Source organism: Schistocerca americana, unplaced genomic scaffold (genome assembly GCF_021461395.2).
Source record: "Schistocerca americana isolate TAMUIC-IGC-003095 unplaced genomic scaffold, iqSchAmer2.1 HiC_scaffold_363, whole genome shotgun sequence".
Taxonomy (NCBI): Eukaryota; Metazoa; Arthropoda; class Insecta; order Orthoptera; family Acrididae; genus Schistocerca; species Schistocerca americana.
Window position 1 is genome coordinate 91,202 of NW_025726086.1, and position 21,704 is coordinate 112,905.

Below are 21,704 nucleotides of genomic sequence, written 5' to 3' on the forward strand. Positions count from 1 at the left end.
TCGGTAGAGCGTTAGGCTTTCAAACAAAGGGTCCTGGGTTCAAGTCCCTGTCTGGGCGAAAATTAATACACTTTCGTAACGGCTAATGGAAACCCTACGGAAAAGAGTGAGGCCACGCCGTTTTCTGCCATCAGATTGCTTGTAAAGGTGGCGGTTTCACTTGTCGGGAGTCGCTTCTGCCACCGCAGTCGTGGCCGAGTGGTTAAGGCGTCTGACTTGAAATCAGATTCCCTCTGGGAGCGTAGGTTCGAGTCCTGCCGACTGCGAAAATTTTCTCGCTCTCAAAAGATGGACGTTTCAGCTGCATCCTAGCAGTTGCGTCACTACTAAACACGTGGGTCACCAGCAATGTGCAGTACTATTTGATCCAGGGCGCAGCGTTACAGTCGCGTCCAGAAGCCGCAGCTCATCTCCTCGTATCACAGTCCATTTTAGCTTGCAGACGATGACGTGTAGCAATTTATGAGCTAACGCAAGTCGAATGTTTTACCGTGTGTATCTGCTAGAAACTGCCTCTCATACGGTGGAGAGGCTCACTCCTTCTTGTGTCGTTCTCTGCACATGAGTTGCCCCTGGCATCGATATAGCACGGGTTTTCTAGCGTCAGCGCGGCGTCACGTGAAGTCAGCGAAGTGAATATTACACGAATCGAGTCGACATGTTTGCTTGTTACGATGATGGAAGCAGAAGAAATGTGTGTGGGACTTCACTGCATCGGCTGCTCGCCTTTCAGCGTCCCTGTGTCTTATCAGACGAAGGTGACTGTGAAATTGGCAACGAGGCAGAGTTTGACGAACACATGCAAACAGCACCGTTCAACGTCAGCCGAAATAGCTCAGTTGGGAGAGCGTTAGACTGAAGATCTAAAGGTCCCTGGTTCGATCCCGGGTTTCGGCAGGTACTCGTTTTGATGCGACGCCAATGGAATTGCTCTGCGTTGGTGATAATGCAACTACCGCTGACAACAACAATGACTCTCTCCTGTAGGTGTTCTGGTTGTCTAGTGCATGCCATAAGAGGAACTCACTAGACAACTGACTCCCTTAGAAGCAAAAGAATCAAAAAAGTCCTACCGATTGCGTTCCTTTTTCTGTGTCAGGTGGTGAAGAACGTCTTCAACGGAACCGTGAAATGAGCGAAAACGTGGGAAACATTGCATTCGAAATGCTTGCGAATTTTCCAATTGCCCAGTGAGTGTCGACAAAACATGTAAATTCGCTGCTCCAACGTATGAGACGTAACGACTCCTGCAATTTGTTGTTGCATCGTGTGTCAGCAGTCTTCGGTAGTGTGTTACGAGCTTATCGCGATAAGTTTGCAGACAGCATTTAGGCGACGTTTTATTAGTAACGGCCCCATGCAGCGATTGCACAGCAGTAAAGGACGTGAGTTGTGCATCGTGGGAGGTTTCACAGCGTCGCGTGAGCCCGGATAGCTCAGTCGGTAGAGCATTAGGCTTTTAACCTAAGGGTCCAGGGTTCAAGTCCCTGTCCGGGCGGAAATTTTAATACTTTGGTAGCGATTCGTCTGGTAGCGGTGGAAACGCTACGGAAAATAATGCAGCTACGCCTGTTTTCTGACACCACAGTGCTTTAAACAGTAGCAGTTGCATGTGTCGGGACAACACCGCGCTACCGGCAGTCGTGGCCGAGTGGTTAAGGCGTCTGACTCGAAATCAGATTCCCTCTGGGAGCGTAGGTTCGAATCCTACCGGCTGCGTGCGATTTTGCGTAAAGAGGAGCAAAAATTTTCGCACACCTGTGACATGCGTGGGCGAATGCGGGTGCAAACCAGTGACGCCATTCTCAACAAGACGAAAGTTTCCGTTTAAGAATACTGAGTTTCGCGACGACCGCTGCTTACTGTGGCCATCGGTTCACCTCGCGCTGATGCTGGGACTGCAGAAAGCCGTCGCTGAGATCGTGAGTACACAGATGTGCTCGAAAGTGTTGGACAGAGCGAACATTCATTTCTTTTTAAGAATCGCAATTCAATCATTCGAGCGCGGCAAAGGCAGTGGTGCAGCGTTTCTTTTCATAAGATCTCGCAGTTGCTTGGAGGTATGCCCATCGTTTTAAGACGACAGAAAACTAGCGTCAGCGGTGCGTCAGCGGGAAGTCGGTGAAGTCGCCATTGGAGCCATAAGCCAGTAATTACAACATGCGAATCACTCGCACACCACGCAGCTGTACGATAATGCTCGTGCGTGGGCCCGCATAGCTGAGTCGGTAGAGCGTTAGGCTTTCAAACAAAGGGTCCTGGGTTCAAGTCCCTGTCTGGGCGAAAATTAATACACTTTCGTAACGGCTAATGGAAACCCTACGGAAAAGAGTGAGGCCACGCCGTTTTCTGCCATCAGATTGCTTGTAAAGGTGGCGGTTTCACTTGTCGGGAGTCGCTTCTGCCACCGGCAGTCGTGGCCGAGTGGTATTCCGGCTTTCGCTGTCGCCACGGTCGGACGTGCTAGCTGGTTGCTCCGCGTCGTCGGTGTCGTTGCCAGTGTTTACTGTTTGCCGTCGTGTGTTTCTGTGTACTGAGTGATTCACGTGCATTGTACTTTTTTGTGGTCGTCCTTTTCGTCAGCAAATTGCCGATCTTGTACGGGATTCGGGCTTGACCGGATTCCATACAGCTGCAGCGCCATGTCTACCACCATCCGGAAAAACACCCTGGTTTTTGGCTTTGACAAGGATACCCGCCGAGTTCAACCGACCGCCCTCGAGATTCATGACTGGCTAACCGAGGTAATATGCATCGCTTCTGATTCTGTGCACACCACCCAGTTAGATTCTGATCGTTATTGCGTGTTTGTCAAGTTTCTCAGTCCAGTAGCAGTTGAACGACTTCTTGAAAAAATCGGCAAACAAGTCCCTTTTGTTCATCGCGACGGCACCACTAGTATGGTTACTGTAACACGTGCCGATACCTCGATTCAGACAGTTCGAGTCCTTAACTTGCCCATAGAGATTGACAACGCTAAAATTAAAGATGCACTTTCTAAGTTTGGTGAGGTTAAAGAAATTGTCAACGAAAAGTGGTCGTCTCGCTACAAATTACAATGTTTCAATGGGATTAGATCTGTGGACATGGAAGTAAAAATGAACATTCCTTCTCACATCACAGTTGATGGTTATAAGGCTCACATTATATATTCTGGTCAAGCCCCCACCTGCCATATCTGCAATGAACTAGGCCATCTTCGCCAGGACTGCCCCCGCCGAGTTTTTGTCTTAAAAAATAATCTCCAGCCGCGGCGTAGATTAACACTTAACGAGGTAATGGCAGTAGAAACTTCTGGTTCTTCTGCGCACCCTGATGTTGATGCTCCCCAGGCAACTACCTCCGAGACTCCGCCCATAACTGCTGATGCGTTTCCACCACTCGTAGGACGGCAAACTGCTGTGCCAGTTTGTCTTGAAAGTGAATCTCAGCAAAAGAAAAGGCCGTTGGAACGTAGTGATGAGCATTCAGATGAGGAAGTATCTCACACGACTCCTGCAGCCCGGAAACCAAAACCATCAATCGCGGAGGATTTAGTACCAGATGATGTTATGCGGGTCGATTTTGAAGCCAGTGCGGATGGACTTGAGGGGATGCCGAATTCTGAGACGCCGGGTCATGAACAGGAACCTCCAATTTTGAGTGCCGCGCCCGAAGGACAACAGCCGCTACAACGCGCACACAGTGAGGAAGTGTTGTGTCAACAACACGCTACAGCTGACGCCCGACAACAAGCTTCGGGCGGAAGTAAACAAGTGAAAGTGTTTACCAACCTGCCAGCTGCCGGCGGCAGTGCTGCGACAACGACACGACCGCGTCTCAAAGAATCCACAAAAACTTCGGGACCTCAAAACGCCACACGACGAAGGCTCAATCCACAGCCAAATCTCTCCGCTCCTCGCAACAAAGGAAATTCCACTTCCTCGCAAGCGGATGTAGTACCCCGAAATATTAGTTATGAAATTGTGAGGGAACGATCCGGTGATGACAACAGCAAAGAACTCGGCGAAGCCCATCCTCCACAGTAGTAATTCCATTGGTACAAAGTTTGTTCCATGCTGTCGCCTAAGGTTGCAAAGCTTCTTCGTGTTTTTTCTGTCCTTTTACCCGGTTATGGTTCGCAGCATTCACTGTGTCGTTTTTGCTACAACCGGCCTATGATTCGTAGTGTATCACTTGTTATGGTTTCTATTTCGCTTCTTGATCCAATAATCCTCTCATGTCTGCTCACATTATACCTTTTTTAATCCTGCAGCCGGCACTCTTGAGCTCGATGCCATCGTTTTGTTATACTTTTACATCTCATTACCTATATGCTACAGGCCTATACTATCACTTCCCTTAATATCAATAGGATTACGTCAGAGTTAAAACTTGCTTTATTAAAACAATTTTTGTTTGACTCTGGTACAGATATTGCCCTTTTACAAGAGGTTGCAACATGGCAGCTTAACATTCCCGGCTATGTTGCAATAATCAATTTCGCTCCTGAATTCAGTGCTGGCACAGCGATTTTAGTCAGGGAAGGAATACCTCTAACCGATGTCGAAAAGTTAGACTCTGGACGGGGCATAGGCGTGAATATCATGGGCGTCAGTGTAATCAATCTGTATGCACCATCTGGAAGTAATCGGCGCGCTGATAGATCGAAGTTTTTTAAGGAGGATATCATTTACTTACTGCGGAGAGACTCTCCAAACTTGATCATTGCAGGCGATTTTAATTGTGTATTGCACCATAAAGACCAATCCCCCAATTTTAATTATTCCCCTGAATTAAACTTTCTTGTCTCCCAAATGAAACTGAGGGACGCGTGGGAAGTTAAGTACCCCACGCTTGTGAAATACACGCACATTTCACATAATTCCAGTAGCAGGATTGATAGAATCTATACGTCAAGTCACATAGTGAGGAATTTGCTACAAGTGGAAATCACTCCAGTCAGCTTCTCTGATCACTGTAGTGTGAGTGCCTGCATCAACTTAGACCGGCAACCCACTCACTGGTTTAGGAATCAGTGGAGCATGAATGTCGGCCTTTTAACAGACGACGAGCTCGAGGTCGAATTAAAGACAGCTTGGGAATTTTGCTTGCGCTCTGTACACAATTTTCCGAGTGTTTTGGAGTGGTGGACCCGCAAGGCGAAGCCCAAACTACGGAAAGTAATTATATCTTATAGTATAGAGAGATCTCGGGCAGTTCACCGTACAATGGAATTTTACTACATGGTCTTAAGGGATTTGTATGATCAGGCAGATGGCTCAGACAGGCGCTTGTCCGATATCAAGAAAATTAAAGCGACATTATTAAGCTTAAAGAGAAAACAACTGGAGGGTCTTAAACTTAAGTCAAAAGCCAGATCTGTTAGCGAGGACGAAACGGCTGCGTTATATCATCTAATTAAACATCGCAAGAACCGACGACGGATATTCATGGACGAACTTAAATTAGAAAACGGTACTGTCCTCACTGTGCAAAACGAGATAATCAGAGAAATCCATAGGTATTACAGTGCCCTGTACGAGGCAGAAGCAACGCAAGAGGACGATTTGGATGAGTTATTTGCGTTTACAACCTCCACAATTACTGCCGACGACAACGCTAGCTTATTTTCAGCTTTTAGTCCGGATGAAGTTCTTGAAATAATTCGTGGCTCCCCTAAAAGTAAATCGCCGGGCCCTGATGGCCTTCCGATTGAATTTTATCAACGATATTGGAGTATCATAGGTGATAAGTTGACACAAGCCGTTAACGACGTACTGCGGGGAAAGTTTGTACCATTAGAACTTAAAGAATGTAAAATCGTGTTGATTCCTAAAAATAAGGGATGTAAAAAGATTAACAACTTCCGGCCGATTTCTCTTCTTAATTCAGATTATAAGATTATCGCGAGAGCTTTAAACAATCGAATGATGCCGTTGACCGCAAACATAATTGGGCAACAGCAAACTTGTGCTTATAGGCGATCAATATTTCAGACTACAGCACAATATAGAGATATCGTCGCTCTGTCGTCTGCCAGCACCATTAATTGCGGCCTCCTTTTTGTCGACTTTTATAAAGCATTTGATAGTGTCAGCCATAAATACCTCTTCGAAACGATGCGGAGGATGGGCTTCGGGCACGACTCCATCGCTGTCGTGCGCAATATGATCACTGGTCTGGCCGCCACGATCTCCGTCAACTGCCAGCTCACAAGACCAATTACCATCGCAAGGGGTGTCCCTCAAGGAAGCCCCCTTTCCATGTTGCTCTTTGTCATCTCACTAGAACCATTGCTGCGGCTAGTACAAGAGCACATGACGGGCATAACGATCGCCGGGAAGAAAACTGCAGTTGGGGCATATGCTGATGATGTCGGCATCGTCGTGAGGAACAGGGATGACGTGATTCAACTGGAGGCAGACCTCAGAAGCTATTGTTCCGCTTCTGGCGCAAAAATGAATGAAACTAAAAGCAAATTTCTACGTATAAGGGGACTTGACGATGTCGGCCTAGAATGGGCTACCCATGTTACGGCACACAAATCTCTTGGGACGATACTGACGGTCCCTCCACAAAGGATGATAACGGCAAATTGGCGGGATGTCTCGTTCAAAGTCAAGGGTGCTTTAATAGATAACGTTTATCGCAGTATGGACCAATTTCAGAGGGTTAAATTTATAAATACATGTATCCTGTCGCGAGCCTATTATGTGGCACAGGTCTTTCCAATCCCTACTGTCATAGCCAAACAGATAATGAGCAAGTTGACCAATTTTCTGTGGCGGGGGGAAATATTTCGAGTTGACGTGAAGACTGTGACCCTCGACCCTCTGCATGGCGGTATGGGTCTGACCGATCTGAACGCCAAAGCAATGGCTTTGTACATTAAACGGATGACATCCTTAATCCAAAACTACTCTGACACCCTTACGGCAAAGTTGTTTGAGGCAGTTGCGCCGAAAAGCGTAGAGCCGCCGATCAATGTGCAGACGATCGACTACCAGCTCTCCCACATCCGCACATATTATCTGGAAAAGAGCTACTTGAGCGAGGTCCTTCCCCAACGTCGACCCTTAACTGCCAAGGACATTCTGGAGCACAGGAAACAATATGAGGGCAAGAACAAAATCGAACAACAGCACATTGGAGTCAATTGGGATGTCCTGTGGGCGAACATCAGCAGCAGTGTACTTCCGTCCTTGGTCAGGTCGACATGGTACAAAACGGTTAACAACATTATTAGCACAAATGAGCGCCTGCATGCGATTGGGCTAAGCGACACAGCCCATTGTCCAGATTGTCACCAAGTGGATACTGTGCCCCACAGATATACTTGCAGTCACCGCATGCGCAATTGGCAATGGGTTCGTCAAAAAGTCGCCCTTATAACTAGGACTTCTGAAAATAACATCGACACGAACTTACTGCACAGACCAGACGTCAAATATTTTCCACCAACTAAAAATAATGCCGTCATGTGGCTGTTGGGCCAATATACAAGTCATGTCTTCAATCGGCTGACGGGCGAAGATTACAGCGAGTTTCAGTTACACATGGAAACGGAATATACTAAAATTAGAAACTACGCGGATCACCGTCGCAAGTACGGTAATATGCTTCATATTGCATTCAATAGAACAGGTATTGGATAGCAGTTCGAGCTCTAAAACCTTCACCCGTTTATGTATCAACCGAATGAGCTGGCTCCAATCCCATATTGATGCTTTTCCAAAAAAAAAAAAAAAGGACTAATAAATAAATAAAATAAATAAATAAAAAAATTAAAAAAATCAATGTTCCTTTACAATCAACGTGAGTGATGACGGGTATGAGGGCGGCACCGTGGCCAGGCCTCGGACTAATTGACCCCTGCCCTCCTTGCCGCCATCTGCCTGCCCCGCTCGTAAAAAAAAAAAAAAAAAAAAAAAAAAAAAAAAAAAAAAAAAAAAAAAAAAAAAAAAGAGGAAAAAAAAGGTTGATAGAGCACTTGCAAAAAAAAAAAAAAAAAAAAAAAAAAAAAAAAAAAAAAAAAAAAAAAAAAGCGGTCTAAGGCGAAAAAAAAAAAAAAAAAAAAATGCGGTTAAAGGCGCTGCAGTCTGGAACCGCAAGACCGCTACGGTCGTTATAAAAAAAAAAAAAAAAAAAAAGTGGTTAAGGCGTCTGACTTGAAATCAGATTCCCTCTGGGAGCGTAGGTTCGAGTCCTGCCGACTGCGAAAATTTTCTCGCTCTCAAAAGATGGACGTTTCAGCTGCATCCTAGCAGTTGCGTCACTACTAAACACGTGGGTCACCAGCAATGTGCAGTACTATTTGATCCAGGGCGCAGCGTTACAGTCGCGTCCAGAAGCCACAGCTCATCTCCTCGTATCACAGTCCATTTTAGCTTGCAGACGATGACGTGTAGCAATTTATGAGCTAACGCAAGTCGAATGTTTTACCGTGTGTATCTGCTAGAAACTGCCTCTCATACGGTGGAGAGGCTCACTCCTTCTTGTGTCGTTCTCTGCACATGAGTTGCCCCTGGCATCGATATAGCACGGGTTTTCTAGCGTCAGCGCGGCGTCACGTGAAGTCAGCGAAGTGAATATTACACGAATCGAGTCGACATGTTTGCTTGTTACGATGATGGAAGCAGAAGAAATGTGTGTGGGACTTCACTGCATCGGCTGCTCGCCTTTCAGCGTCCCTGTGTCTTATCAGACGAAGGTGACTGTGAAATTGGCAACGAGGCAGAGTTTGACGAACACATGCAAACAGCACCGTTCAACGTCAGCCGAAATAGCTCAGTTGGGAGAGCGTTAGACTGAAGATCTAAAGGTCCCTGGTTCGATCCCGGGTTTCGGCAGGTACTCGTTTTGATGCGACGCCAATGGAATTGCTCTGCGTTGGTGATAATGCAACTACCGCTGACAACAACAATGACTCTCTCCTGTAGGTGTTCTGGTTGTCTAGTGCATGCCATAAGAGGAACTCACTAGACAACTGACTCCCTTAGAAGCAAAAGAATCAAAAAAGTCCTACCGATTGCGTTCCTTTTTCTGTGTCAGGTGGTGAAGAACGTCTTCAACGGAACCGTGAAATGAGCGAAAACGTGGGAAACATTGCATTCGAAATGCTTGCGAATTTTCCAATTGCCCAGTGAGTGTCGACAAAACATGTAAATTCGCTGCTCCAACGTATGAGACGTAACGACTCCTGCAATTTGTTGTTGCATCGTGTGTCAGCAGTCTTCGGTAGTGTGTTACGAGCTTATCGCGATAAGTTTGCAGACAGCATTTAGGCGACGTTTTATTAGTAACGGCCCCATGCAGCGATTGCACAGCAGTAAAGGACGTGAGTTGTGCATCGTGGGAGGTTTCACAGCGTCGCGTGAGCCCGGATAGCTCAGTCGGTAGAGCATTAGGCTTTTAACCTAAGGGTCCAGGGTTCAAGTCCCTGTCCGGGCGGAAATTTTAATACTTTGGTAGCGATTCGTCTGGTAGCGGTGGAAACGCTACGGAAAATAATGCAGCTACGCCTGTTTCTGACACCACAGTGCTTTAAACAGTAGCAGTTGCATGTGTCGGGACAACACCGCGCTACCGGCAGTCGTGGCCGAGTGGTTAAGGCGTCTGACTCGAAATCAGATTCCCTCTGGGAGCGTAGGTTCGAATCCTACCGGCTGCGTGCGATTTTGCGTAAAGAGGAGCAAAAATTTTCGCACACCTGTGACATGCGTGGGCGAATGCGGGTGCAAACCAGTGACGCCATTCTCAACAAGACGAAAGTTTCCGTTTAAGAATACTGAGTTTCGCGACGACCGCTGCTTACTGTGGCCATCGGTTCACCTCGCGCTGATGCTGGGACTGCAGAAAGCCGTCGCTGAGATCGTGAGTACACAGATGTGCTCGAAAGTGTTGGACAGAGCGAACATTCATTTCTTTTTAAGAATCGCAATTCAATCATTCGAGCGCGGCAAAGGCAGTGGTGCAGCGTTTCTTTTCATAAGATCTCGCAGTTGCTTGGAGGTATGCCCATCGTTTTAAGACGACAGAAAACTAGCGTCAGCGGTGCGTCAGCGGGAAGTCGGTGAAGTCGCCATTGGAGCCATAAGCCAGTAATTACAACATGCGAATCACTCGCACACCACGCAGCTGTACGATAATGCTCGTGCGTGGGCCCGCATAGCTGAGTCGGTAGAGCGTTAGGCTTTCAAACAAAGGGTCCTGGGTTCAAGTCCCTGTCTGGGCGAAAATTAATACACTTTCGTAACGGCTAATGGAAACCCTACGGAAAAGAGTGAGGCCACGCCGTTTTCTGCCATCAGATTGCTTGTAAAGGTGGCGGTTTCACTTGTCGGGAGTCGCTTCTGCCACCGGCAGTCGTGGCCGAGTGGTTAAGGCGTCTGACTTGAAATCAGATTCCCTCTGGGAGCGTAGGTTCGAGTCCTGCCGACTGCGAAAATTTTCTCGCTCTCAAAAGATGGACGTTTCAGCTGCATCCTAGCAGTTGCGTCACTACTAAACACGTGGGTCACCAGCAATGTGCAGTACTATTTGATCCAGGGCGCAGCGTTACAGTCGCGTCCAGAAGCCGCAGCTCATCTCCTCGTATCACAGTCCATTTTAGCTTGCAGACGATGACGTGTAGCAATTTATGAGCTAACGCAAGTCGAATGTTTTACCGTGTGTATCTGCTAGAAACTGCCTCTCATACGGTGGAGAGGCTCACTCCTTCTTGTGTCGTTCTCTGCACATGAGTTGCCCCTGGCATCGATATAGCACGGGTTTTCTAGCGTCAGCGCGGCGTCACGTGAAGTCAGCGAAGTGAATATTACACGAATCGAGTCGACATGTTTGCTTGTTACGATGATGGAAGCAGAAGAAATGTGTGTGGGACTTCACTGCATCGGCTGCTCGCCTTTCAGCGTCCCTGTGTCTTATCAGACGAAGGTGACTGTGAAATTGGCAACGAGGCAGAGTTTGACGAACACATGCAAACAGCACCGTTCAACGTCAGCCGAAATAGCTCAGTTGGGAGAGCGTTAGACTGAAGATCTAAAGGTCCCTGGTTCGATCCCGGGTTTCGGCAGGTACTCGTTTTGATGCGACGCCAATGGAATTGCTCTGCGTTGGTGATAATGCAACTACCGCTGACAACAACAATGACTCTCTCCTGTAGGTGTTCTGGTTGTCTAGTGCATGCCATAAGAGGAACTCACTAGACAACTGACTCCCTTAGAAGCAAAAGAATCAAAAAAGTCCTACCGATTGCGTTCCTTTTTCTGTGTCAGGTGGTGAAGAACGTCTTCAACGGAACCGTGAAATGAGCGAAAACGTGGGAAACATTGCATTCGAAATGCTTGCGAATTTTCCAATTGCCCAGTGAGTGTCGACAAAACATGTAAATTCGCTGCTCCAACGTATGAGACGTAACGACTCCTGCAATTTGTTGTTGCATCGTGTGTCAGCAGTCTTCGGTAGTGTGTTACGAGCTTATCGCGATAAGTTTGCAGACAGCATTTAGGCGACGTTTTATTAGTAACGGCCCCATGCAGCGATTGCACAGCAGTAAAGGACGTGAGTTGTGCATCGTGGGAGGTTTCACAGCGTCGCGTGAGCCCGGATAGCTCAGTCGGTAGAGCATTAGGCTTTTAACCTAAGGGTCCAGGGTTCAAGTCCCTGTCCGGGCGGAAATTTTAATACTTTGGTAGCGATTCGTCTGGTAGCGGTGGAAACGCTACGGAAAATAATGCAGCTACGCCTGTTTCTGACACCACAGTGCTTTAAACAGTAGCAGTTGCATGTGTCGGGACAACACCGCGCTACCGGCAGTCGTGGCCGAGTGGTTAAGGCGTCTGACTCGAAATCAGATTCCCTCTGGGAGCGTAGGTTCGAATCCTACCGGCTGCGTGCGATTTTGCGTAAAGAGGAGCAAAAATTTTCGCACACCTGTGACATGCGTGGGCGAATGCGGGTGCAAACCAGTGACGCCATTCTCAACAAGACGAAAGTTTCCGTTTAAGAATACTGAGTTTCGCGACGACCGCTGCTTACTGTGGCCATCGGTTCACCTCGCGCTGATGCTGGGACTGCAGAAAGCCGTCGCTGAGATCGTGAGTACACAGATGTGCTCGAAAGTGTTGGACAGAGCGAACATTCATTTCTTTTTAAGAATCGCAATTCAATCATTCGAGCGCGGCAAAGGCAGTGGTGCAGCGTTTCTTTTCATAAGATCTCGCAGTTGCTTGGAGGTATGCCCATCGTTTTAAGACGACAGAAAACTAGCGTCAGCGGTGCGTCAGCGGGAAGTCGGTGAAGTCGCCATTGGAGCCATAAGCCAGTAATTACAACATGCGAATCACTCGCACACCACGCAGCTGTACGATAATGCTCGTGCGTGGGCCCGCATAGCTGAGTCGGTAGAGCGTTAGGCTTTCAAACAAAGGGTCCTGGGTTCAAGTCCCTGTCTGGGCGAAAATTAATACACTTTCGTAACGGCTAATGGAAACCCTACGGAAAAGAGTGAGGCCACGCCGTTTTCTGCCATCAGATTGCTTGTAAAGGTGGCGGTTTCACTTGTCGGGAGTCGCTTCTGCCACCGGCAGTCGTGGCCGAGTGGTTAAGGCGTCTGACTTGAAATCAGATTCCCTCTGGGAGCGTAGGTTCGAGTCCTGCCGACTGCGAAAATTTTCTCGCTCTCAAAAGATGGACGTTTCAGCTGCATCCTAGCAGTTGCGTCACTACTAAACACGTGGGTCACCAGCAATGTGCAGTACTATTTGATCCAGGGCGCAGCGTTACAGTCGCGTCCAGAAGCCGCAGCTCATCTCCTCGTATCACAGTCCATTTTAGCTTGCAGACGATGACGTGTAGCAATTTATGAGCTAACGCAAGTCGAATGTTTTACCGTGTGTATCTGCTAGAAACTGCCTCTCATACGGTGGAGAGGCTCACTCCTTCTTGTGTCGTTCTCTGCACATGAGTTGCCCCTGGCATCGATATAGCACGGGTTTTCTAGCGTCAGCGCGGCGTCACGTGAAGTCAGCGAAGTGAATATTACACGAATCGAGTCGACATGTTTGCTTGTTACGATGATGGAAGCAGAAGAAATGTGTGTGGGACTTCACTGCATCGGCTGCTCGCCTTTCAGCGTCCCTGTGTCTTATCAGACGAAGGTGACTGTGAAATTGGCAACGAGGCAGAGTTTGACGAACACATGCAAACAGCACCGTTCAACGTCAGCCGAAATAGCTCAGTTGGGAGAGCGTTAGACTGAAGATCTAAAGGTCCCTGGTTCGATCCCGGGTTTCGGCAGGTACTCGTTTTGATGCGACGCCAATGGAATTGCTCTGCGTTGGTGATAATGCAACTACCGCTGACAACAACAATGACTCTCTCCTGTAGGTGTTCTGGTTGTCTAGTGCATGCCATAAGAGGAACTCACTAGACAACTGACTCCCTTAGAAGCAAAAGAATCAAAAAAGTCCTACCGATTGCGTTCCTTTTTCTGTGTCAGGTGGTGAAGAACGTCTTCAACGGAACCGTGAAATGAGCGAAAACGTGGGAAACATTGCATTCGAAATGCTTGCGAATTTTCCAATTGCCCAGTGAGTGTCGACAAAACATGTAAATTCGCTGCTCCAACGTATGAGACGTAACGACTCCTGCAATTTGTTGTTGCATCGTGTGTCAGCAGTCTTCGGTAGTGTGTTACGAGCTTATCGCGATAAGTTTGCAGACAGCATTTAGGCGACGTTTTATTAGTAACGGCCCCATGCAGCGATTGCACAGCAGTAAAGGACGTGAGTTGTGCATCGTGGGAGGTTTCACAGCGTCGCGTGAGCCCGGATAGCTCAGTCGGTAGAGCATTAGGCTTTTAACCTAAGGGTCCAGGGTTCAAGTCCCTGTCCGGGCGGAAATTTTAATACTTTGGTAGCGATTCGTCTGGTAGCGGTGGAAACGCTACGGAAAATAATGCAGCTACGCCTGTTTTCTGACACCACAGTGCTTTAAACAGTAGCAGTTGCATGTGTCGGGACAACACCGCGCTACCGGCAGTCGTGGCCGAGTGGTTAAGGCGTCTGACTCGAAATCAGATTCCCTCTGGGAGCGTAGGTTCGAATCCTACCGGCTGCGTGCGATTTTGCGTAAAGAGGAGCAAAAATTTTCGCACACCTGTGACATGCGTGGGCGAATGCGGGTGCAAACCAGTGACGCCATTCTCAACAAGACGAAAGTTTCCGTTTAAGAATACTGAGTTTCGCGACGACCGCTGCTTACTGTGGCCATCGGTTCACCTCGCGCTGATGCTGGGACTGCAGAAAGCCGTCGCTGAGATCGTGAGTACACAGATGTGCTCGAAAGTGTTGGACAGAGCGAACATTCATTTCTTTTTAAGAATCGCAATTCAATCATTCGAGCGCGGCAAAGGCAGTGGTGCAGCGTTTCTTTTCATAAGATCTCGCAGTTGCTTGGAGGTATGCCCATCGTTTTAAGACGACAGAAAACTAGCGTCAGCGGTGCGTCAGCGGGAAGTCGGTGAAGTCGCCATTGGAGCCATAAGCCAGTAATTACAACATGCGAATCACTCGCACACCACGCAGCTGTACGATAATGCTCGTGCGTGGGCCCGCATAGCTGAGTCGGTAGAGCGTTAGGCTTTCAAACAAAGGGTCCTGGGTTCAAGTCCCTGTCTGGGCGAAAATTAATACACTTTCGTAACGGCTAATGGAAACCCTACGGAAAAGAGTGAGGCCACGCCGTTTTCTGCCATCAGATTGCTTGTAAAGGTGGCGGTTTCACTTGTCGGGAGTCGCTTCTGCCACCGGCAGTCGTGGCCGAGTGGTATTCCGGCTTTCGCTGTCGCCACGGTCGGACGTGCTAGCTGGTTGCTCCGCGTCGTCGGTGTCGTTGCCAGTGTTTACTGTTTGCCGTCGTGTGTTTCTGTGTACTGAGTGATTCACGTGCATTGTACTTTTTTGTGGTCGTCCTTTTCGTCAGCAAATTGCCGATCTTGTACGGGATTCGGGCTTGACCGGATTCCATACAGCTGCAGCGCCATGTCTGCCACCATCCGGAAAAACACCCTGGTTTTTGGCTTTGACAAGGATACCCGCCGAGTTCAACCGACCGCCCTCGAGATTCATGACTGGCTAACCGAGGTAATATGCATCGCTTCTGATTCTGTGCACACCACCCAGTTAGATTCTGATCGTTATTGCGTGTTTGTCAAGTTTCTCAGTCCAGTAGCAGTTGAACGACTTCTTGAAAAAATCGGCAAACAAGTCCCTTTTGTTCATCGCGACGGCACCACTAGTATGGTTACTGTAACACGTGCCGATACCTCGATTCAGACAGTTCGAGTCCTTAACTTGCCCATAGAGATTGACAACGCTAAAATTAAAGATGCACTTTCTAAGTTTGGTGAGGTTAAAGAAATTGTCAACGAAAAGTGGTCGTCTCGCTACAAATTACAATGTTTCAATGGGATTAGATCTGTGGACATGGAAGTAAAAATGAACATTCCTTCTCACATCACAGTTGATGGTTATAAGGCTCACATTATATATTCTGGTCAAGCCCCCACCTGCCATATCTGCAATGAACTAGGCCATCTTCGCCAGGACTGCCCCCGCCGAGTTTTTGTCTTAAAAAATAATCTCCAGCCGCGGCGTAGATTAACACTTAACGAGGTAATGGCAGTAGAAACTTCTGGTTCTTCTGCGCACCCTGATGTTGATGCTCCCCAGGCAACTACCTCCGAGACTCCGCCCATAACTGCTGATGCGTTTCCACCACTCGTAGGACGGCAAACTGCTGTGCCAGTTTGTCTTGAAAGTGAATCTCAGCAAAAGAAAAGGCCGTTGGAACGTAGTGATGAGCATTCAGATGAGGAAGTATCTCACACGACTCCTGCAGCCCGGAAACCAAAACCATCAATCGCGGAGGATTTAGTACCAGATGATGTTATGCGGGTCGATTTTGAAGCCAGTGCGGATGGACTTGAGGGGATGCCGAATTCTGAGACGCCGGGTCATGAACAGGAACCTCCAATTTTGAGTGCCGCGCCCGAAGGACAACAGCCGCTACAACGCGCACACAGTGAGGAAGTGTTGTGTCAACAACACGCTACAGCTGACGCCCGACAACAAGCTTCGGGCGGAAGTAAACAAGTGAAAGTGTTTACCAACCTGCCAGCTGCCGGCGGCAGTGCTGCGACAACGACACGACCGCGTCTCAAAGAATCCACAAAAACTTCGGGACCTCAAAACGCCACACGACGAAGGCTCAATCCACAGCCAAATCTCTCCGCTCCTCGCAACAAAGGAAATTCCACTTCCTCGCAAGCGGATGTAGTACCCCGAAATATTAGTTATGAAATTGTGAGGGAACGATCCGGTGATGACAACAGCAAAGAACTCGGCGAAGCCCATCCTCCACAGTAGTAATTCCATTGGTACAAAGTTTGTTCCATGCTGTCGCCTAAGGTTGCAAAGCTTCTTCGTGTTTTTTCTGTCCTTTTACCCGGTTATGGTTCGCAGCATTCACTGTGTCGTTTTTGCTACAACCGGCCTATGATTCGTAGTGTATCACTTGTTATGGTTTCTATTTCGCTTCTTGATCCAATAATCCTCTCATGTCTGCTCACATTATACCTTTTTTAATCCTGCAGCCGGCACTCTTGAGCTCGATGCCATCGTTTTGTTATACTTTTACATCTCATTACCTATATGCTACAGGCCTATACTATCACTTCCCTTAATATCAATAGGATTACGTCAGAGTTAAAACTTGCTTTATTAAAACAATTTTTGTTTGACTCTGGTACAGATATTGCCCTTTTACAAGAGGTTGCAACATGGCAGCTTAACATTCCCGGCTATGTTGCAATAATCAATTTCGCTCCTGAATTCAGTGCTGGCACAGCGATTTTAGTCAGGGAAGGAATACCTCTAACCGATGTCGAAAAGTTAGACTCTGGACGGGGCATAGGCGTGAATATCATGGGCGTCAGTGTAATCAATCTGTATGCACCATCTGGAAGTAATCGGCGCGCTGATAGATCGAAGTTTTTTAAGGAGGATATCATTTACTTACTGCGGAGAGACTCTCCAAACTTGATCATTGCAGGCGATTTTAATTGTGTATTGCACCATAAAGACCAATCCCCCAATTTTAATTATTCCCCTGAATTAAACTTTCTTGTCTCCCAAATGAAACTGAGGGACGCGTGGGAAGTTAAGTACCCCACGCTTGTGAAATACACGCACATTTCACATAATTCCAGTAGCAGGATTGATAGAATCTATACGTCAAGTCACATAGTGAGGAATTTGCTACAAGTGGAAATCACTCCAGTCAGCTTCTCTGATCACTGTAGTGTGAGTGCCTGCATCAACTTAGACCGGCAACCCACTCACTGGTTTAGGAATCAGTGGAGCATGAATGTCGGCCTTTTAACAGACGACGAGCTCGAGGTCGAATTAAAGACAGCTTGGGAATTTTGCTTGCGCTCTGTACACAATTTTCCGAGTGTTTTGGAGTGGTGGACCCGCAAGGCGAAGCCCAAACTACGGAAAGTAATTATATCTTATAGTATAGAGAGATCTCGGGCAGTTCACCGTACAATGGAATTTTACTACATGGTCTTAAGGGATTTGTATGATCAGGCAGATGGCTCAGACAGGCGCTTGTCCGATATCAAGAAAATTAAAGCGACATTATTAAGCTTAAAGAGAAAACAACTGGAGGGTCTTAAACTTAAGTCAAAAGCCAGATCTGTTAGCGAGGACGAAACGGCTGCGTTATATCATCTAATTAAACATCGCAAGAACCGACGACGGATATTCATGGACGAACTTAAATTAGAAAACGGTACTGTCCTCACTGTGCAAAACGAGATAATCAGAGAAATCCATAGGTATTACAGTGCCCTGTACGAGGCAGAAGCAACGCAAGAGGACGATTTGGATGAGTTATTTGCGTTTACAACCTCCACAATTACTGCCGACGACAACGCTAGCTTATTTTCAGCTTTTAGTCCGGATGAAGTTCTTGAAATAATTCGTGGCTCCCCTAAAAGTAAATCGCCGGGCCCTGATGGCCTTCCGATTGAATTTTATCAACGATATTGGAGTATCATAGGTGATAAGTTGACACAAGCCGTTAACGACGTACTGCGGGGAAAGTTTGTACCATTAGAACTTAAAGAATGTAAAATCGTGTTGATTCCTAAAAATAAGGGATGTAAAAAGATTAACAACTTCCGGCCGATTTCTCTTCTTAATTCAGATTATAAGATTATCGCGAGAGCTTTAAACAATCGAATGATGCCGTTGACCGCAAACATAATTGGGCAACAGCAAACTTGTGCTTATAGGCGATCAATATTTCAGACTACAGCACAATATAGAGATATCGTCGCTCTGTCGTCTGCCAGCACCATTAATTGCGGCCTCCTTTTTGTCGACTTTTATAAAGCATTTGATAGTGTCAGCCATAAATACCTCTTCGAAACGATGCGGAGGATGGGCTTCGGGCACGACTCCATCGCTGTCGTGCGCAATATGATCACTGGTCTGGCCGCCACGATCTCCGTCAACTGCCAGCTCACAAGACCAATTACCATCGCAAGGGGTGTCCCTCAAGGAAGCCCCCTTTCCATGTTGCTCTTTGTCATCTCACTAGAACCATTGCTGCGGCTAGTACAAGAGCACATGACGGGCATAACGATCGCCGGGAAGAAAACTGCAGTTGGGGCATATGCTGATGATGTCGGCATCGTCGTGAGGAACAGGGATGACGTGATTCAACTGGAGGCAGACCTCAGAAGCTATTGTTCCGCTTCTGGCGCAAAAATGAATGAAACTAAAAGCAAATTTCTACGTATAAGGGGACTTGACGATGTCGGCCTAGAATGGGCTACCCATGTTACGGCACACAAATCTCTTGGGACGATACTGACGGTCCCTCCACAAAGGATGATAACGGCAAATTGGCGGGATGTCTCGTTCAAAGTCAAGGGTGCTTTAATAGATAACGTTTATCGCAGTATGGACCAATTTCAGAGGGTTAAATTTATAAATACATGTATCCTGTCGCGAGCCTATTATGTGGCACAGGTCTTTCCAATCCCTACTGTCATAGCCAAACAGATAATGAGCAAGTTGACCAATTTTCTGTGGCGGGGGGAAATATTTCGAGTTGACGTGAAGACTGTGACCCTCGACCCTCTGCATGGCGGTATGGGTCTGACCGATCTGAACGCCAAAGCAATGGCTTTGTACATTAAACGGATGACATCCTTAATCCAAAACTACTCTGACACCCTTACGGCAAAGTTGTTTGAGGCAGTCGCGCCGAAAAGCGTAGAGCCGCCGATCAATGTGCAGACGATCGACTACCAGCTCTCCCACATCCGCACATATTATCTGGAAAAGAGCTACTTGAGCGAGGTCCTTCCCCAACGTCGACCCTTAACTGCCAAGGACATTCTGGAGCACAGGAAACAATATGAGGGCAAGAACAAAATCGAACAACAGCACATTGGAGTCAATTGGGATGTCCTGTGGGCGAACATCAGCAGCAGTGTACTTCCGTCCTTGGTCAGGTCGACATGGTACAAAACGGTTAACAACATTATTAGCACAAATGAGCGCCTGCATGCGATTGGGCTAAGCGACACAGCCCATTGTCCAGATTGTCACCAAGTGGATACTGTGCCCCACAGATATACTTGCAGTCACCGCATGCGCAATTGGCAATGGGTTCGTCAAAAAGTCGCCCTTATAACTAGGACTTCTGAAAATAACATCGACACGAACTTACTGCACAGACCAGACGTCAAATATTTTCCACCAACTAAAAATAATGCCGTCATGTGGCTGTTGGGCCAATATACAAGTCATGTCTTCAATCGGCTGACGGGCGAAGATTACAGCGAGTTTCAGTTACACATGGAAACGGAATATACTAAAATTAGAAACTACGCGGATCACCGTCGCAAGTACGGTAATATGCTTCATATTGCATTCAATAGAACAGGTATTGGATAGCAGTTCGAGCTCTAAAACCTTCACCCGTTTATGTATCAACCGAATGAGCTGGCTCCAATCCCATATTGATGCTTTTCCAAAAAAAAAAAAAAAGGACTAATAAATAAATAAAATAAATAAATAAAAAAATTAAAAAAATCAATGTTCCTTTACAATCAACGTGAGTGATGACGGGTATGAGGGCGGCACCGTGGCCAGGCCTCGGACTAATTGACCCCTGCCCTCCTTGCCGCCATCTGCCTGCCCCGCTCGTAAAAAAAAAAAAAAAAAAAAAAAAAAAAAAAAAAAAAAAAAAAAAAAAAAGGTTGATAGAGCACTTGCAAAAAAAAAAAAAAAAAAAAAAAAAAAAAAAAAAAAAAAAAAAAAAAAAAAAAAAAAGCGGTCTAAGGCGAAAAAAAAAAAAAAAAAAAAAATGCGGTTAAAGGCGCTGCAGTCTGGAACCGCAAGACCGCTACGGTCGTTATAAAAAAAAAAAAAAAAAAAAAGTGGTTAAGGCGTCTGACTTGAAATCAGATTCCCTCTGGGAGCGTAGGTTCGAGTCCTGCCGACTGCGAAAATTTTCTCGCTCTCAAAAGATGGACGTTTCAGCTGCATCCTAGCAGTTGCGTCACTACTAAACACGTGGGTCACCAGCAATGTGCAGTACTATTTGATCCAGGGCGCAGCGTTACAGTCGCGTCCAGAAGCCGCAGCTCATCTCCTCGTATCACAGTCCATTTTAGCTTGCAGACGATGACGTGTAGCAATTTATGAGCTAACGCAAGTCGAATGTTTTACCGTGTGTATCTGCTAGAAACTGCCTCTCATACGGTGGAGAGGCTCACTCCTTCTTGTGTCGTTCTCTGCACATGAGTTGCCCCTGGCATCGATATAGCACGGGTTTTCTAGCGTCAGCGCGGCGTCACGTGAAGTCAGCGAAGTGAATATTACACGAATCGAGTCGACATGTTTGCTTGTTACGATGATGGAAGCAGAAGAAATGTGTGTGGGACTTCACTGCATCGGCTGCTCGCCTTTCAGCGTCCCTGTGTCTTATCAGACGAAGGTGACTGTGAAATTGGCAACGAGGCAGAGTTTGACGAACACATGCAAACAGCACCGTTCAACGTCAGCCGAAATAGCTCAGTTGGGAGAGCGTTAGACTGAAGATCTAAAGGTCCCTGGTTCGATCCCGGGTTTCGGCAGGTACTCGTTTTGATGCGACGCCAATGGAATTGCTCTGCGTTGGTGATAATGCAACTACCGCTGACAACAACAATGACTCTCTCCTGTAGGTGTTCTGGTTGTCTAGTGCATGCCATAAGAGGAACTCACTAGACAACTGACTCCCTTAGAAGCAAAAGAATCAAAAAAGTCCTACCGATTGCGTTCCTTTTTCTGTGTCAGGTGGTGAAGAACGTCTTCAACGGAACCGTGAAATGAGCGAAAACGTGGGAAACATTGCATTCGAAATGCTTGCGAATTTTCCAATTGCCCAGTGAGTGTCGACAAAACATGTAAATTCGCTGCTCCAACGTATGAGACGTAACGACTCCTGCAATTTGTTGTTGCATCGTGTGTCAGCAGTCTTCGGTAGTGTGTTACGAGCTTATCGCGATAAGTTTGCAGACAGCATTTAGGCGACGTTTTATTAGTAACGGCCCCATGCAGCGATTGCACAGCAGTAAAGGACGTGAGTTGTGC

The 21,704-nt window shown here is 47.1% G+C and overlaps 16 non-coding genes across 16 annotated transcripts; all 16 read left to right on the forward strand.

The window, feature by feature from the left end:
• Window positions 1-184: 184 nt before the first annotated feature.
• On the forward strand, window positions 185-266 carry Trnas-uga. Its single transcript has one exon. It is a non-coding gene; the product is annotated as a tRNA-Ser (tRNA).
• A 558-nt stretch (window positions 267-824) lies between these two features.
• On the forward strand, window positions 825-897 carry Trnaf-gaa. The gene has a single exon. It is a non-coding gene; the product is annotated as a tRNA-Phe (tRNA).
• A 528-nt stretch (window positions 898-1,425) lies between these two features.
• On the forward strand, window positions 1,426-1,498 carry Trnak-uuu. The gene has a single exon. It is a non-coding gene; the product is annotated as a tRNA-Lys (tRNA).
• Window positions 1,499-1,637: 139 nt separating this feature from the next.
• Trnas-cga lies at window positions 1,638-1,719 on the forward strand. The gene has a single exon. It is a non-coding gene; the product is annotated as a tRNA-Ser (tRNA).
• A 7,039-nt stretch (window positions 1,720-8,758) lies between these two features.
• Window positions 8,759-8,831, forward strand: Trnaf-gaa. Its single transcript has one exon. It is a non-coding gene; the product is annotated as a tRNA-Phe (tRNA).
• A 528-nt stretch (window positions 8,832-9,359) lies between these two features.
• Trnak-uuu lies at window positions 9,360-9,432 on the forward strand. The gene has a single exon. It is a non-coding gene; the product is annotated as a tRNA-Lys (tRNA).
• A 138-nt stretch (window positions 9,433-9,570) lies between these two features.
• Window positions 9,571-9,652, forward strand: Trnas-cga. The gene has a single exon. It is a non-coding gene; the product is annotated as a tRNA-Ser (tRNA).
• A 691-nt stretch (window positions 9,653-10,343) lies between these two features.
• Trnas-uga lies at window positions 10,344-10,425 on the forward strand. Its single transcript has one exon. It is a non-coding gene; the product is annotated as a tRNA-Ser (tRNA).
• Window positions 10,426-10,983: 558 nt separating this feature from the next.
• On the forward strand, window positions 10,984-11,056 carry Trnaf-gaa. The gene has a single exon. It is a non-coding gene; the product is annotated as a tRNA-Phe (tRNA).
• Window positions 11,057-11,584: 528 nt separating this feature from the next.
• Trnak-uuu lies at window positions 11,585-11,657 on the forward strand. The gene has a single exon. It is a non-coding gene; the product is annotated as a tRNA-Lys (tRNA).
• A 138-nt stretch (window positions 11,658-11,795) lies between these two features.
• Window positions 11,796-11,877, forward strand: Trnas-cga. Its single transcript has one exon. It is a non-coding gene; the product is annotated as a tRNA-Ser (tRNA).
• A 691-nt stretch (window positions 11,878-12,568) lies between these two features.
• Window positions 12,569-12,650, forward strand: Trnas-uga. The gene has a single exon. It is a non-coding gene; the product is annotated as a tRNA-Ser (tRNA).
• A 558-nt stretch (window positions 12,651-13,208) lies between these two features.
• On the forward strand, window positions 13,209-13,281 carry Trnaf-gaa. The gene has a single exon. It is a non-coding gene; the product is annotated as a tRNA-Phe (tRNA).
• Window positions 13,282-13,809: 528 nt separating this feature from the next.
• On the forward strand, window positions 13,810-13,882 carry Trnak-uuu. Its single transcript has one exon. It is a non-coding gene; the product is annotated as a tRNA-Lys (tRNA).
• A 139-nt stretch (window positions 13,883-14,021) lies between these two features.
• On the forward strand, window positions 14,022-14,103 carry Trnas-cga. The gene has a single exon. It is a non-coding gene; the product is annotated as a tRNA-Ser (tRNA).
• A 7,029-nt stretch (window positions 14,104-21,132) lies between these two features.
• On the forward strand, window positions 21,133-21,205 carry Trnaf-gaa. The gene has a single exon. It is a non-coding gene; the product is annotated as a tRNA-Phe (tRNA).
• The last annotated feature ends 499 nt before the right edge of the window (window positions 21,206-21,704 follow it).